At 39.0% G+C, this 13,018-nt stretch overlaps 1 pseudogene; it reads right to left on the bottom strand.

Annotated features, from left to right (window-relative positions):
* Positions 1 to 6,981: 6,981 nt before the first annotated feature.
* On the bottom strand, positions 6,982 to 7,727 carry LOC122440816 (annotated as a pseudogene).
* Positions 7,728 to 13,018: the final 5,291 nt, after the last annotated feature.

The raw sequence follows: 13,018 nt of genomic DNA, 5'->3' as shown, positions 1-13,018 counted from the left end.
CGAGGAAACCAAAATTGAAAAGACACACGTACCCCAGTGTTCACTGCAGCACTATTTACAATAGCTAGAACATGGAAGCAACCTAGATGTCCATCGAGAGTTGATTGGATAAAGAAGCTGTGGTACATATATACATATGTACAATGGGATATTACTCAGCCATAAAAAGGAAAACATTTGAGTCAGTTCTAATGAGGTGGATAAACCATGTAGAGTTTATTATACAGAGTGAAGTAAATCAGAAAGAGAAAATCAAATATCATATACTAATGCATGTATATGGAATCTAGAAAGATGGTACTGATGAACCTATTTGCAGGGCAGCAATGGAGACACAGACATAGAGAGCAGACTTATGGATATGGTGGGAGGGGAGGAAGGAGATGATGCGATGTATGGAGAGAGTAACATGGAAACTTATATTACCATATGTAAAATAAATAGCCAGTGGGAATTTGCTATATGACTCAGGGAGTTAAACCAGGACTCTGTAACAACCTAGAGGGGTGGGATGGGGAGAGAGGTGGGAGGGGGGTTCAAAAGGGAGAGAACATGTGTATACCTGTAGCTGATTCATGTTGATGTTTGGGAGAAACCAACACAATTCTGTAAAGCAGTGATCCTTCAATTAAAAAATAAATTAATTAAAAATTAAAATTAATCATTTGTTGAAGTCATCACATTGTCTAACTGACTCCGTCTGAAAACTTACGGTCAAGAGGCCCTATAAAACATTGAAAAAAAATTAGAACATTAACACATTGAAAAAAATAAAAACATTACTTCCTTTCTTAACCTCCTCCACTAGGTTCATCCTTGTAGGAAATGGCCCTCCATCATTAAGAGGTTTCTGTTTTCTCATACCCCAGTGAGCTAAAGCAGAGCTTCTCAGACTTTAACATACATGCCTGTCACTTGTGTGATATGATTCATTAGGTCTAGGTAAGGCCCGAGAATCTGCATTTCCAGCAAGCTCTCAGACGATGCCATTCCTGCTACTGTGGTCCACAGAGTAGCATGGCAAGGATTCTGTTTAAAATCTCTGCCTTGGGCTTTTTATTCTGTTTTCTAGAAGCCAGGGTTGAATGGAAAGGGCTTTTACCATCAGTCATATCCGTTGCATCAAGCTTTGGGATAATTTTCTATTGTCTTTTTCCTCCCATTTTATATATGGCTTATGTTTTTGGTTCTTTCTTTCCCCCTGTTGTTTCTCTGGCTGTCACGAGCAGAACGTGCCATTGAAAAAAGCTGGCATATGTAATTGATCGTGATAGTATAATCTTTCATTGTTATGCAGTTAGCAGTGTACACATTTGGTTTTACTCTAGGACAGCAGCATGGAGCTATTTAAATTTTAAAATATTAACAGTGAAAAATATAATTAATAGGGGTTGATCTGTTGAATAAAATCCCATTGTGTGGCACATGTGTGCTTGTGTGTGTCATGCCAGACACTGGTAACTGTAATTGTGACAATTGTGTCCAGTGTTGCTTTGCTGGCTATCACCCCTGCTGATTTCTATCTGCTAGTAAGGTGGGTGTGAGAGGAGGAGCAAGAAGAATTATTATATTTCTCAAAGATCCATTATTCTATAGTGCAGGGAAAGGTCTTGGAAGTCCACGCAAGGATAGCAGCTACACATAGTAGCTAGGGACCCTGAGTTGATCATCAAAACTCCCATTAGTGCAAGAGGTGGAACTTTTCTTAATAGAAATTACTGTAAATGGATATAGGAGTCATGGGGGTAATCGACTAACCAAGGCTTAAGCATGTTTGCGGAAAAGAAAAGCCACAAAACAGTATGCCTTCCCCCATTATCCCTTAAACAGAAGTGAGTGGCAATTTGCTGGCAATATATCTCAAATGAAGAAAGAAGCTCTTTAGGATGTCAAGTTGCATGAAAATTGTAATGAGGATACTGATGCTCACTGAATCTGGTAGATAATGTTTTTTATATGAGTTGGATTATTTTCTAAGAAATCACATTTTACTTACTTTGAACTTTCTGTAGTTTAGCCATATTGGTGATATACCTTGGTAGGATGCTGTCTTCTGGAGCTTCTTGGAGAAAGCTCTGTTATTCTTTCTGCTGCTGAGTTTGAAATGTGAATTTGACTATTTGAAATTTTAAAATGTAAGCAATAGTGCCACCCATTGGTGTCTCAGCAGCCTTTTGATGGAGAAGAAAATGGAATTTATTTTTAGGAGATCAATTTCATGAAGCTCTATGTTCCCAGGCCCCATCGATTGTGTTTGTCTCTCAGTGGAGAGCCAGGTTCTCTAATTCTTGTCTTCATTGGGAAAACTGGCCTTGGTGGAATTCTCTAGTCTTGCCAATCCAGAGTCACATGCCTCCTGAGAATGGGGAAGACATACAGATGGCTAGTATGAAAAGATGGCACATGAGAAGATGTTCAGCATCACAAATTATTATTAGAGAGATGCAAATCAAAACTGCAATGAAATATCATTTCATACCAGTCAGAATGGCTATCATTAGCAAATCTGCAAACAATAAATGCTGGAGAAGATGTGGAGAAAAGCAAACCCTCCTACACTATTGGTGGGAATGTAAGTTGGTACAGCCATGATGGAAAACAGTGGGGAGTTTCCTTAGAAAACAAAGATTAGAATTACCATATGATCCAGTGATCCCACTCCTTGGCATATACTTGAACAAAACTATAGTTCAAAAAGATACATACACCCCTATGTTCACAGCACCAGTATTCACAATATTCAAGTCATAGAAACAACCTAAATGTTCATTGACAGATAAATGGACAGACAAAGAAGATATGGTACATATATTTTGAAATACTACTAAACCATAAAAATGAAATAATGCCATTTACAGCAACATGGATGGAACAAGACATTATTTTTTATTTTTATTTTTATTATTATTATTTTTTTTTCCAGTGGGTTTTGTCATACATTGATATGAATCAGCCATGGATTTACATGTATTCCCAATCCCGATCCCCCTCCCACCTCCCTTTCCACCCGATTCCTCTGGGTCTTCCCAGTGCACCAGGCCGGAGCACTTGTCTCATGCATCCCACCTGGGCTGGTGATCTGTTTCACCATAGATAGTATACATGCTGTTCTTTTGAAATATCCCACCCTCACCTTCTCCCACAGAGTTCAAAAGTCTGTTCTGTATTTCTGTGTCTCTTTTTCTGTTTTGCATATAGGGTTATCGTTATCACCTTTCTAAATTCCATATATATGTGTTAGTATGCTGTAATGTTCTTTATCTTTCTGGCTTACTTCACTCTGTATAATGGGCTCCAGCTTCATCCATCTCATTAGACTGTTCAAATGAATTCTTTTTAATGGCTGAGTAATATTCCATGGTGTATATGTACCACAGCTTCCTTATCCATTCATCTGCTGATGGGCATCTAGGTTGCTTCCATGTCCTGGCTATTATAAACAGTGCTGCGATGAACATTGGGGTGCACGTGTCTCTTTCAGATCTGGTTTCCTCAGTGTGTATGCCCAGAAGTGGGATTGCTGGGTCATATGGCAGTTCTATTTCCAGTTTTTTAAGGAATCTCCACACTGTTGTCCATAGTGGCTGTACTAGTTTGCATTCCCACCAACAGTGTAAGAGGGGAACAAGACATTATTATACTAAGTGAAGTAAGTTAGAAAGAGAAAGACGACTATCATAAGATATCACTTACATGTGGAATCTAAAATATGGCACAAACGAACCTATTTAGAAAACAGAAACAGGCTCATAGACATAGAGAACAGACGTGCAGTTGCCAAGGGGGAGAGAGGTGGGTGGAAGGCTGGACTGGGAGTGTGGGATTAGCAGATGCAAACTATTATATGTAGGGTGGATAAACAACAAGGTCCTACTGTATAGCACAGGGAACTATATTCAGTATCCTGTGGTAAACCATAATGAAAAAGAATATTTAAAAAATGTCTATATGTGTATAATGGAGTCACTTTGCTATGCAGCAGAGATTGACACATTTTAAGTCAACTGTATTTCAATAAAAAATTGTAAAGATCCCATCTCCAAATGTATAATGCTGCGTTAAGCAGCAGGCTCCATGCATTGGGAGCCTGTACAACTCCAGTTCTTTAAATATTCATAAGTAGAAGCCAGATGTGGTAGACTGCTGTGGATGACTGGTACTCACACTATTCCCTAAGGTCTTTGGTGAACCCCCATTAATAGGACACACTAATAAGAATGGACTTTTACTGAAGATTTCATGAGGAAATAGGGAAGTTGATTTGCATCAGAGACCACACATTAGAGAACTAATAAGGTCCTCATTCCTCTTCTGTCCTCTGCCAGTGACCTTGTCATTCTTCCTCTCTTACTCCAAACAGCCTCTGAAGATTCTTTTATTATCCAGCTTATTCAGCTTCTGTCCCCAATTTATAGACCCCTGTCAGCAAAGCCAAACCCTGGAATTAGCCCCAGAGTGATCATCAAGTGCCTCTTGGAGGCCTTCTTCCTCATCAAAGCTTATAATTTAGTTATTCATCCAAGTAAACAATTTTGGTGGTGGGTGGGTTCTCCCATTAAGTAGATTTTTCTCCATATTGTTACATAAAGTATACCATGCCTGCTTCCAAAAATGATTGTGAACCATTAAGAGGTTCAGATATACGTGAGAATATAAGTGAGTAGCTAATTACATAGTCTGATAACAGACATCTTTCAGTTTGTTACTGATTGTCCTGTTGTCCTTCAACAAAGTCTTTCAGTCTCTCCAAGTGGATGTATGTGCTCAGTTTACCTTTCTTCAATCGCTTGGCAACCCCCTTCCTATATTCCTGCTGAGGCTGCCAGCTGGCCTTGTTCTTTCTGGAAGCACTCTTTCGTTCTCTCCCTTTCTAGGATTTCTTAGACTTCCCAGTTGCTGTTACACTTGAAAGGTGTTAATGAATGACAATGATGTAATGTGTTATGGCTGCAGGGCTATTTGCATTTAAATGGGAACACTTACATTTACACAAGTCTGTGTATTTTTAATTAATTAATTAATTTTTGGCCCTGCCACTTGATTTGTGAGATCTTAGTTCCCCGACCAAGGATTCAACCTGGGCCCTTAGCAGTGCAAGAATGGAGCATAAGCACTGGACCACCAGGGAATTCCCAACATTTACACAAGTCTGAGCCCAGAAGGATGACTTATTGAGGAGAATTTCAGACTTGGGGAGGGCCAATGAGGCAATTGTTTGGCTGCATATAACCAACATTGTACATGGAGGGTTAGATGCACTTTTTAAGATAGTTGAGTGAGCGAGAATGAAGTGTAAACTGAAAAAAAAAAAACAACAACACATGACATTAGAGAATCTATATTTGATGCTTGTATGAGCCACCACACAGGTTACAAATGTGGTCACATCTCCTTGACTACCTTGTTCGTTATTGTATCCCTAGTGTTTTTTTTTTTAAAACCATTTTATTGAGGTGTTATTGTTATACAAAAAGCTGTACATATTTAATGTATACAACTTGATGAGCTTGGAGATAAATATACATCTGTGAAACCATTACTACAATCAATGCCATAAACATCTTCATCATTTCCAAGCATTTCCTCCCACCCTCTTTATTTATTTGTTTATTTATTATTATCTTTTTATAAATCTATAGTTTTATTAAGACAAAAAAGTGACAGTGTTGATATGAAATTTACATTTAAACAAAATTTTTCACAGAAACCTAACACATGTCTAAAAATTACAATGGAGTTCTAGATGCAGGTCTAGACGATGTCAAGAACTGATGGAGTGCATGATCCAAGACAGCATTTTGGATTTTAGTTAATTCTTAGGATTAAAAAATTTGTTTTGTTTTAAAGTGAACCACTGTCTCAGTATGAAAATTAAATCTTCTCTTGAGAAGATTTAATTTTTGAAATGATTCAACTCTTGAACTTGTGCTGTCAGTGACTAAACCCTGCCACCAATGGTTTCAAAGTTCAAAAAAACAGAGTTTCCAAGAGTTTTCTACCCTTTGAGCACTGGTCCTTGTCTTTCCCTATCTGCCTACCTCCTATACCACTCTCTGCCCTTCCCTAAATACTTCAGCCAGTGGCTTGGGTGGAGAAACTGATATTTACAACTTCATAATTGGAAAAGAAAGGGTCTTGTCAACTTCAAGAATTAGCTCCTCGCAAAAAAAAAAAAAAAAAAAATTAGCTCCTCTAAGACAGAATGATCCTCCTGTATACATTCAAGAAGACTTTTCCCTCTCAACCAGTTTCCATCCCCCAAATGGCAACTTTGTTAACTTCATAACTGGCTTAGTCCTTTGCTGGGACCAGCATTAATCTCAGGCAGGGAATACCTTGGCTTCTAAGTTTCAGACATTCACAGCTTTTAAATAGTCTCTCACAGTCCTCATTTAGGTGGCCAATGACACTTTTTGAAAAGATACAATATTCTGGACACAGAACCTGATCATCATTAGTTGCTTTTTCCTTTGTTGCACAGTTTCTTCAAATTTTAACAAAAATGATCCTAACTCCCATCTCCCTTCCTTCCCACCCTATCCCACCCATGCTACACAACACACCAGTAATAGCCAAAAGCTACACACATTCTATGCTGTAAAAAATGCAGAGTTAACCCTCTTGGGAAGAAGGCTGTGGGTTGTGGAGATGCTCTTTGAAGATCTACAGTGTCTCTTGCTCTTCCACATCCCACTCTACAAGTTTTGTCCATCATAGAAGACCCTTTGCTTTTCTTAGTGAAGTTAAGAATGGGTTGCATTGAAACACTGATTCTTCTTCCCCTCCACCGAGATGGGTATGCAAACTATACAGCATGGAATGACTTTAAAGCACTTAGGCTGCTGTAGGGCACAGAAACTATACCGGCTCTTCAAAGCACATCTTCTCAAGCCACCTTTATGGTGTCAAGACAAGTAGAACTCCTTCTCTCCCCACTTGAAACCCACAGTCAGATGTGACAGGCGCTGGTATTCAAGAGAGTTAATTCTTGTTATCTTTTTTTGTCATTATCCTCTGAGGGTAATGCCACGTCAGCATTTCCTTATAGAAGGATATGACAACCTGTAGGCCCTTGACATTGGCTTCCTCGGCAGGGACCAGGTCAGCCTCATCAGAGTTTTTCCATTTCATCAGAAACATGAGTTCTCCACTGGAGTCTGTAGCTCCAATAATCCGCTCAGGTTCCAAACCCCAGGCAAAGCCTTGTGGCTTTTCTGAGTCTTTTCTTCTTTGGTTTGCTCTCCTCCCCCATGTTGTCTGAATCAGAATCAGCTTTGCACTTGCCTCCATCTGATTTATCTGTCTCGGGTGCTGTTTTCTGTGACTGCAGAAACTCAGCAGTGAGGTCAGGGCAGTCAGGTTATCTCCCGACTCCCATGTGTCGTCCTCATCTGAGACCCCCTTTCACTTTAGGAGATACTCCACTTGGCCGTTTACTACTTGCCTGTCTAGAACTTCTTCCACCGCATATTCCTCTTCCTCTAGCACCTCCTCTACTTTCTTTCTTCTTGTTTTTTTTTTCCTCACAGTGCCTGCCCGCTTTCTGGTATAAAGGGTGACGGCTGCTCAGAGCAGCACCCACAAACCCGAGAGGAATCAGCGCGGCACTACTGGCCGGGGGAGTGGTGACTGTGATGGAGCACTCAGAAGAGCGACCCTTTCTGCGCAACACATTGTCCCTAGCGGTAGGCACTATGGTGTACAGTCGGTCTCTAGGACTTACTCATCTTGCCCAACTGAAACTTCGTACCCTTGACCAATACTTCCCTGATTCTCCCCCCTCCCCTAAGTTTTGAATGGTTCCCGGCATACAGTAAGTCCTTAATAATTATTTGTAAAATAAATGGATGGATACATAGGTGGATGAATTTTTTTTTTCTAATATTCCTGAAACTCTTCCTCATATGCAGGGACCCTAAATATCTTTCTCTCGAGGCTTCCATAATTTGAAAATGTCTACCAATTCCAGAAATTTTTCTTATTCTCAAAAGACAGATGGAGCAGCCAGGCTTCTTTTGACACCAGGGGGCCACCCCTACATTGTTCCAACTCTTTCTTTCCTGCTGCCTGACTGTGTCACTGGAAAACCTGTGTTCTGCACAATCCTAAGAGACTGGTTCACCTGAGGGGACCCTAGGGGTTCTCTAGGGAGGACACCCCACTCCTTCAGGACCAGGGTGAGTGCATGTGCGTGTGCATGTGCAGAACTGAACCTCTCCATAGGTTCATTAGCATAACCACAAATGCAAAAACAAAAACAAAAAATTTGTTCAACCCTATTAAAGTCAATATGACGATATTAATTCTTAAATCCTCTTTAGAAAAAATTATTCCAAGCCATCACCTACTCAATGGACATGAGTTTGAGTAAACTCCGGGAGTTGGTGATGGACAGGGAGGCCTGGCATGCTACAGTCCATGAGGTCACAAAGAGTCGGATAAGACTGAGCAACTGAACTGAACTGAGCTGAACTGATTCCAAGCCTAGCCCATTCTGCAAATCAAAATCTAATTTTTCCTTTTATGCCTATAATCTGAGGTTGGTTTAAAACAATCAAGTCTTTGGGGATGAAATTAGATGATTTCTTTCTCCTGAAGGGTAGGGGCACTTAGGAGAAAAGTCTTCAGGAGCACCTTCAAATTTTTGCCTTGGGAAGGACCAGTGAAAAAGCCCTAAAGAGCAAAAGTATGTGGTGCCTCTCAGCCTATAAAAATAATGTTCTTTTGGGGAAAACAAAACAAAAAAATCCCACCACCAGTTCTGTCTCAATGATGCTAATATGCTTTGGGGGAATCATATTCCTTTTAAGAGGAGCTTCATTTACTCTGGATCTTCCTCAACCAAGCTGATTGTCTTGAGCTTTACTCTTAAGCGTTAAGTTTCCTTTCATTTTCTAAATACAGTGAATTAACTTATTGCAGAGATTAATTTAACACTAGTGATAAAACTTGGATTGGTTGCTTGCTTGTTCTAAGAAGAATCCCCATAACGTTTTAAAGAATAAGATATAAAGACTTTTGCTCAGTGCTTGGCTCATAGAAAGCATTCAATAAGTATTAACTACTGCTATTATTATTGTTATTGCTGCTACAACTAGTATTGTTATTAGTGGCCTGGCATCCAGTCCTAGTGGTAGGTATTTATTATGAGAAAGAAGTGGAGTTTAGTGACATACAACACATGTAAAGTGCTTAATATAGTCTTTGACACAAAGCAAGTATTTAGTTAGTTTAAACAAATTTAGAAAATGTGAATGTATTAGGGTAGATTTGGCTGCTAAAATAGAGACTAAAATTTAATGGCTTAAAGAAACATAAATTTATTTTTCATTCATGTTACAGTACCAGTTGAGTGTTCCAAGTGTTAAAGAAAAGTTTTCAGACAATTTAGCTGTGAGCATGTATCAAAATTTTATTACAGTTAGGCACAGAAGGGAAATGGACCCTAGAAAGGCCACTTCCCAAATTTACTATTGGTAGGGACATTTGATAGGAAGAGAGTTCAGTTAGATAATCATTGTTAGACTAAACACAGAAAGAAAAGAAAGTCTGGTTAAAGGTCACTAGACCCTTGATTGACAGCTGGCAACTGAATGTGTGGGTAATTGGGCATGTGGGTAATTGGTTTCTGAGAGCAAACCTTAATCCCATTAAAGTTCACAGAAAATTGCTTAAGCATTTTATCAGGAATGTTAACTTCTCAGAAAGAGGTTATGAGCAAAATGGTTTTGCCTTTCAGACCAGGTTTGGAACAGTTTCTCTTATGGGTGGGACCATGGCCCACTCTGCCCTCACTCGTCATTCAGGTACTCTGGTTGATGGTAGCTCTGCCATTTTCAGTATATGGCTTTAATGCTATTCTGGTCATTGTCAATAGCCAGTGAGAAAGAGGAAAAGAACAGAGATTTCTTCCTAAGAAATCTTGCCTAAGGAACTGAGCCAGAGGTGGAAGCAGAATTTTTGCTCCCACATCATTGAGAGCTTAGTTACATGATCACCAAGCTCCCAGTAGGGTTGAGAAGTGCAGTCTGGACATCCAAATCCTGGCTGCAGGACTTTTACTAGGGGGTGAAATGGAGTTTGGGACAGTAGTGGTTTCTGTCACAATGAGGATGTGCTCAGCCTTTCTGCTCCTACTGCCTCTGAAGCAGTAGTTGGCAAATTATGGCCTGCAGGCTAAATCCCACCCATAGCTGTTTGTATAAATAAAGTTATATTGGAAAGCCATGCTCATTCATTTATGCAATGTGTATGGCTGAATTCACACTACACTAAAGGGTTGAGTAATTGAGACAGAGACCCCATGCACCAAAGCTTAAAATATTTATTTTTTGGCTTTTTTTTTTTAATTTAATTTTTATTATTATTATTATTATTTTTTTTCTTTTTTATTATTATTATTATTATTTTTTTTTTCCAGTCGGTTTGTCATACATTGATATGAATCAGCCATGGATTTACATGTATTCCCAATCCCGATCCCCCCTCCCACCTCCCTCTCCACCTGATTCCTCTGGGTCTTCCCAGTGCACCAGGCCCGAGCACTTGTCTCATGCATCCCACCTGGGCTGGTGATCTGTTTCACCATAGATAATATACATGCTGTTCTTTTGAAACATCCCACCCTCACCTTCTCCCACAGAGTTCAAAAGTCTGTTCTGTATTTCTGTGTCTCTTTTTCTGTTTTGCATATAGGGTTATCATTACCATCTTTCTAAATTCCATATATATGTGTTAGTATGCTGTAATGTTCTTTATCTTTCTGGCTTACTTCACTCTGTATAATGGGCTCCAGTTTCATCCATCTCATTAGGACTGGTTCAAATGAATTCTTTTTAATGGCTGAGTAATATTCCATGGTGTATATGTACCACAGCTTCCTTATCCATTCATCTGCTGATGGCATCTAGGTTGCTTCCATGTCCTGGCTATTATAAACAGTGCTGCGATGAACATTGGGGTGCACGTGTCTCTTTCAGATCTGGTTTCCTCAGTGTGTATGCCCAGAAGTGGGATTGCTGGGTCATATGGCAGTTCTATTTCCAGTTTTTTAAGAAATCTCCACACTGTTTTCCATAGCGGCTGTACTAGTTTGCATTCCCACCAACAGTGTAAGAGGGTTCCCTTTTCTCCACACCCTCTCCAGCATTTATTGCTTGTAGACTTTTGGATAGCAGCCATCCTGACTGGCGTGTAATGGTACCTCATTGTGGTTTTGATTTGCATTTCTCTGATAATGAGTGATGTTGAGCATCTTTTCATGTGTTTGTTAGCCATCTGTATGTCTTCTTTGGAGAAATGTCTGTTTAGTTCTTTGGCCCATTTTTTGATTGGGTCATTTATTTTTCTGGAATTGAGCTGCAGGAGTTGCTTGTATATTTTTGAGATTAATCCTTTGTCTGTTTGCTTCATTTGCTATTATTTTCTCCCAATCTGAGGGCTGTCTTTTCACCTTACTTATAGTTTCCTTTGTTGTGCAAAAGCTTTTAAGTTTCATTAGGTCCCATTTGTTTAGTTTTGCTTTTATTTCCAATATTCTGGGAGGTGGGTCATAGAGGATCTTGCTGTGATTTATGTCAGAGAGTGTTTTGCCTATGTTCTCCTCTAGGAGTTTTATAGTTTCTGGTCTTACATTTAGATCTTTTATCCATTTTGAGTTTATTTTTGTGTATGGTGTTAGAAAGTGTTCTAGTTTCATTCTTTTACAAGTGGTTGACCAGTTTTCCCAGCACCACTTGTTAAAGAGGTTGTCTTTTTTCCATTGTATATCCTTGCCTCCTTTGTCAAAGATAAGGTGTCCATAGGTTTGTGGATTTATCTCTGGGCTTTCTATTCTGTTCCATTGATCTATATTTCTGTCTTTGTGCTAGTACCATACTGTCTTGATGACTGTGGCTTTGTAGTAGAGTCTGAAGTCAGGCAGGTTGATTCCTCCAGTTCCATTCTTCTTTCTCAAGATTGCTTTGGCTATTCGAGGTTTTTTTGTATTTCCATACAAATTGTGAAATTATTTGTTCTAGTTCTGTGAAAAATACCGTTGGTAGCTTGATAGGGATTGCATTGAATCTATAGATTGCTTTGGGTAGAATAGCCATTTTGACAATATTGATTCTTCCAATCCATGAACACGGTACGTTTCTCCATCTGTTTGTGTCCTCTTTGATTTCTTTCATCAGTGTTTTATAGTTTTCTATGTATAGGTCTTTTGTTTCTTTAGGTAGATAAACTCCTAAGTATTTTATTCTTTTTGTTGCAATGGTGAATGGTATTGTTTCCTTAATTTCTCTTTCTGTTTTTTCATTGTTAGTATATAGGAATGCAAGGGATTTCTGTGTGTTAATTTTATATCCTGCAACTTTACTATATTCATTGATTAGTTCTAGTAATTTTCTGGTAGAGTCTTTAGGGTTTTATGCACCCAACATAGGAGCACCGCAATATGTACGGCAAACACTAACGAGTATGAAAGAGGAAATTAATAGTAACACAATAATAGTGGGAGACTTTAATACCCCACTCACAACTATGGATAGATCAACTAAACAGAAAATTAACAAGGAAACACAAACCTTAAATGACACAATGGACCAGCTAGACCTAATTGATATCTATAGGACATTTCACCCCAAAACAATCAACTTCACCTTTTTCTCAAGTGCACACGGAACATTCTCCAGAATAGATCACATCCTGGGCCATAAATCTGGTCTTGGAAAATTCAAAAAAATTGAAATCATTCCAGTCATCTTTTCTGACCACAGTGCAGTAAGATTAGATCTCAATTACAGGAAAAAAATTGTTAAAACTTCAAACATATGGAGGCTAAATAACACGCTTCTGAATAACCAACAAATCATAGAAGAAATCAAAAAAGAAATCAAAATATGTATAGAAATGAATGAAAATGAAAACACAACAACCCAAAACCTATGGGACACTGTAAAAGCAGTGCTAAGGGGAAGGTTCATAGCATTACAGGCTTACATCAAGAAACAAGAAAAAAACCAAATAAATAGCC

Source organism: Cervus canadensis, chromosome 4 (assembly GCF_019320065.1).
Source record: "Cervus canadensis isolate Bull #8, Minnesota chromosome 4, ASM1932006v1, whole genome shotgun sequence".
NCBI classification, from domain to species: Eukaryota; Metazoa; Chordata; class Mammalia; order Artiodactyla; family Cervidae; genus Cervus; species Cervus canadensis.
Note: the sequence above shows the minus strand (reverse complement) of the source record. Positions and strands in the feature narration are given on the sequence as shown.